The sequence below is a fragment of the Gadus chalcogrammus genome, chromosome 4, assembly GCF_026213295.1.
Source record: "Gadus chalcogrammus isolate NIFS_2021 chromosome 4, NIFS_Gcha_1.0, whole genome shotgun sequence".
Classification (NCBI taxonomy): domain Eukaryota; kingdom Metazoa; phylum Chordata; class Actinopteri; order Gadiformes; family Gadidae; genus Gadus; species Gadus chalcogrammus.
The window spans coordinates 29421706-29427003 of record NC_079415.1 but is presented as its reverse complement, the minus strand read 5'-3'; positions in this window follow the sequence as shown (position 1 = coordinate 29427003).

The following is a 5298-nucleotide window of genomic DNA, read 5'->3' as shown; positions in this document are numbered from 1 at the left end:
CACACACACACACACACACACACACACACACACACACACACACACACACACACAAAGGTCCAGCCCGGTGGACACTAATGCAAATTATAGCGGGATAATTTAATAAAACCCCGGGCAGCTTGATCTGTCCTTTTTATTACAATTATCATCAGGCAGGGGGTTGCGTTCCATCATCAGAAACATAAACATCATCCATCATCGTTGTGTGATTAGCCCTGTGACAGGCCACGGCCGGCAAGGCATACATACTGGACTCTAATGTAGGGGGGGCAGGGGCCCTCTGTGTTTTTAATAGCCAATGAGATATTAGATGATGACTTGTTAGAACATAATCAACAGCATGTCTCTCTCTATCTGCCCCCCTATCTCTCTCTCTGTCTCTCTGTCTCTCTCTCTGTCGCTCTCTTTCTCCTTCTCTATCTCTATCTATCTATCTTTAAATTGTATTCAATTCAAAAATGCTTTATTTGTGTGGGGATTTTTTTTTTACATTGCCGAAGCAGGTGGAAAAACAACCAAAAAGAAAAAATAGGAATTAAGTCAAATGGCTAATATACATTCTTGTCTTGGTCTGTATGTGGCATCCCTTTCTCGTTGGCTGGGCTGTGTTTACTGAGTCTATACTCTGCCCAGGATCATCAGAGTTTTGGGTCAGTCACGGTGGTCAGGTACTCTGATACTGTGCTCTTTCCGTTTAGGGACGAGTTGCGTGCCAATTTGCTCTGATTTCTGGTTGATTCCTTCCATGTGCCAAATAGCTTTCTTGTAATTAGGTTTTGCCGGCTGGGTTGGTTGTTATGTTGTGGACAGAGGCCCAGGACCAGCTGGCTAAGGGGATCTGTTTCTGGATGTAACTCTGTGGGTGAGGGCCTTGTTGTGGAGCATGGTGCTGTCCCCACCCTTCAGCCGGTTATACAGTTTCAGCGCGCTCGTCTGTATTTTTAATAATATGTGGATTTCATCCTCTTTCTGCCTTGCATGCATTATTTGGTGTTTATCTTTTGACTCTGGGAATAGATTTGCAGAATTCTACATGCAGAGTGTGCCCATTTTATAGCATCTTGCTTAGCGAGTGGACCCCAGACCTCACAGCCGTAGAGCGCGTTGGGTTCTATTACCGCGGCCGAAATTTGGAGCCAGATTTTAATTGGAATGTCTAGTTTGATGTTTCGTTTTGTGCCATGAAAGGCCCTCTTTGCCTTGTCTCTGAGGTCATTCACGGCTTTGTTAAAGTTTCATGTCGGATGGATGTTTACACCGAGGTAGGTAAAGTTTTCTGTGTGCTCTGAGTCTAGGACTATGGTTGTCTAGGACTAAGTGGAATTTATATTTGTGGAGGCTGCATCAAATATCAAAATGTTTTTATTTTTTTTACCAAGGTTCACTGTCAAGGCTAGCGTGTGTGTGTGTGTGTGTGTGTGTGTGTGTGTGTGTGTGTGTGTGTGTGTGTGTGTGTGTGAGAGAGTGAGAGAGTGGGTGAGTGGGTGAGTGAGAGAGAGAGAGAGAGAGAGAGAGAGAGAGAATTAAAAATATGGCTGCCAGGCGCATGCTACCATCGCCATGGCCCTCTCCTGTTAAGTCCTTCCAGCTATGTGTCTGGAGGTGCCAGGGTCAAAGGAAAGACCTCCCCCTTCCCACACACACACTCCACCTCACCACCGCCACCCTGCCAGCTCAATAGATTCACTCAATTGAAATTGATGAACAACTGTGGAGCGTGTGTGGATGATGGCTGCATTAAGTAGCCTCCCCTGGCCCGAGTCACTCTGATTGGACTCTGGGGCTGGGTGAGGCTACACACCTGTCGCACATTGAGTAATCAGTGTGCACAGGGTAAACCAGCCATCCCCCCACACCCTCAGACAGAGATCTCATGCATGGCTACATGGAGCACCATTGTCATGTATCAATATCTACAATCTTACAATTAACCAGTCTTCCAGTACACACACTATCCCAAAATAACGTACTTAGCGCCTGTTGAAATGTCTCTTTAAAAAACATGAATTTGGTAAAAAAAACGCGCAAAAAAAGGGAGAAATCTAAGAAGCAAACACAGGGAAGAGTCCCGTACTTCTTCAAAGTTCCTCTGATGTCGGCGTGGAGGTTGCTTTGGCGCACCGGGCTGCTCTGAAGTCACAGTTGCGTCAGCTGCTTAATGTTACATGACACGGTGTCTGTGTTTGCTACGGCCCTCGAGCCCCGCCCCACAGTGAGAGGAGGGTGTTCTTTAACCTGGAGCACACACGCTTTATTTAGAGGACTCGTTCTGATTGCCCCTCTGTCGTCTCCCAACGTAAAAGAAAATCTGATATTTATGGTTCAAGACTAAGCTCACCTTCTGTTCGTACTTCTGTACTTACAGGCTATGAAATAATGGCCGTATCGTGGATGGGTTCGGACTGCCGTCTTTGCACGTGGTGAAAATGAAAACCCTGCATAATTGATTCCCAGAACGGAGGGATTTGTTTGACGCTAGGTTCCTTTGATCGGTTCAGGTTTTTTTGTACGTTTTGTTCTTGAAATGTCGGCCCGCGTCCACATCCCCTGCAGCATGTTCAGGAACCGTCTGACCGAAGCAAGCCATGGGACGGTGTTTTAAGAACCACATCTCAACAAAGAAAGACAAGCGAGAGCCCAAAAGAAGCACAATCTTTTATTTATATTCCTAAAAACCAAACAAGAAAACCCAAAACACTGCTGTAGCAGTTGACCTATCACAATGCTTTCCAGGATCAAAGATGGCGGGGGGGGGGGGGGGGGGGGGGGGGGGGGGGGGGGGGGGGGGGGGCTGTTGGAGCAGTGTTAGAGCCGCCCCTGGAAAGCACATGTTTACTCATACGTTGACGAATGAACGCCAGGTTAGCGCTGATGCTAACTCAGAAGCTCTGATGCCTCTCCTGTTGTTGCGTTACACTTGTGGTCAGAGTTGTACGTCGACCAACTCACAGCAGTGTGATGTCACTGCAAGTAGAGTATGGATCAGATTTTAAACAGATAAATATATGTTTGTTACTGTATTTTGAATCACCATTGGCTATGCAAATATAATTATGGAAGATAGAGAGGGAGAGAGAGTGACAGAGAGAGTGAGAGAGTGAGTGAGAGGGAGAGAGAGAGAGTGACAGAGATGAGTGAAATAGAGAGTCATATAGAGGGAGAGAGAGAGAGTTTGAAAGGGAGAGGGAGTGAGCGAGGGAGAGAGTGATAGAAAAAGTGAGAGGGAGAGAGAGAGTGAGAGGGAGAGAGAGAGTGACGGACAGACGGACAGACAGGACACCTACCTAGCCAGCTAGAGCAGCGGTATGTGGATGGAAGAGAGCTCTGACTGGAGGTCAGAAGCGGTGGTTTTAATGAGGACCTCCACAAGGCTCCAGAGAAGCCAGAGAGGAACCCCCCCCCTTGGTACCTGACCTCCCAGAGCCCCCACCCAGATCCCCCACTCCCTGACACGACGAGACCCCTGCCGCTCGAGAATTTAAACACCACCACCTCCACCACGGCAACACCCTGCCTGCTCCCCCCCCCTCCTCCCAGCCATATCGGAGGTATATCTGGAGGAGGAGGTGGAGGAGATAGTGCTGAGAGGGGGGTGGGGGGGGGGGGGGAGATGGTGGAGGAGGAGGAGGAGGTGGAGGAGATAGTGCTGAGAGGGGGGGGGGAGGAGAGGGTGGAGGAGGAGGAGGAGATAGTGCTGAGAGGGGGGTGGGGGGGGGAGGAGATGGTGGAGGAGGAGGAGGAGGAGGATGAGGAGGAGATAGTGCTGAGAGGGGGGGGGGGGACATGGTGGAGGAGGAGGAGGAGGAGGAGGAGGAGGAGATAGTGCTGAGAGGGGGGTGGGGGGGGAGAGATGGTGGAGGAGGTGGAGGAGGAGGAGGAGGAGGTGGAGGAGATAGTGCTGAGAGGGGGGTGGGGGGGGAGGAGATGGTGGAGGAGGTGGAGGAGGAGGAGGTGGAGGAGATAGTGCTGAGAGGGGGGGGGAGGACATGGTGGAGGAGGAGGAGGTGGAGGAGGTGGTAGTGACTGTAACTGGCTGGAATTCAGAACTCCGTGGCTGGATTTATTCAAAGCATTGAAATGTCTCCATTGTTTCGGCGATGCTGTGAAAAGGTTGAGCCTGGGAAAACGCTTTCATGAGCGATGAAGAACCATAGGCCTATGTATAAAGTATGGATCCAAGTACAAATATAGATTTGACCTTCGACTCGATACATTGATTCTCGATCTCTCGGTACGGGAGCAACGGTTAGCAAGCAAAAAACCCTGTTTGGACGATCTGTTCTTAATCGTCCTTGTTTTATCATCCACAAACCCCTCCGGCCCATGAGCAAGGCACCGCCTCACTCTAAGCGGTTCTGAGGACCGCACCAGCGGCCTGGCACCATTGTATGCTAATGCGTCGGGGGGCCGAGGTGTTCTCTGGGAAAGGCGTCCTGTGATTACATGTAAATGACGCCCGGAGACTCGCATGAGCTTCACATGATGTATTGCAGGTAATGGCGGCCGCGATTGTCCCGGTAGCATCCACTGTTGTCCACGACGACGCGTTAATATCGGCCGGTCGCCGCAGACAGATGGCGCGACGTTGGTGGAAGCAGATGTTATTTTTGCATATGGGAACATATTATGAATATGCATGCGGTATTAGTTCATGACACCGTAGGCCCCTCCCCTACGATTGGCCGATCCATTATGTATATAATCCTGGTCATGCATATTTTCCCGCCTCGGACGGGTTGTTTTATTCACAAAGCAGGACTGAGATACATTCATTTAATTTGAGATATGCGTTACAAAAAAAGAGCTCTGTGTGTTTCCTATTGCCTGAGAATTAATTGGAATTAATTTCAAACACAGCGCCAATGGTCACATTTCTATCCCGTGTTCAACCTTCACAATAAAATACAGAAACGTAAATAGTACTGTCCTAACATCCCATTCAGACGGTAACCATGGATATCCTCGGGCGAGGACCTCTCTGAGGAACGGGCATTATTCAGAGGTCCTGGTTAATATTAAGCAGGCACTGACACCGGGCGCCCTCAGAGTTTACCCCCACCTCCGATACCCACGCCTGGGCCCACCAGCCGAAGGTGGGGCGGCCGTATTTAAATGGGAGCAGCCCTGGGCAGAGGCGCGCGTGGTTAACGCCATGGTTTATTGATAACCAAAGGGCGTTCCGGTCTGAGACACCCCCGACTTGGAGTACTCCGAGGAGCCTGGTTTGAGGTGTGTTATTCGATGGTGGTTGTGCGTTGGCTTGTGTGTGTTGGGCTGCGTTAGCGCTGGAACTCGCTT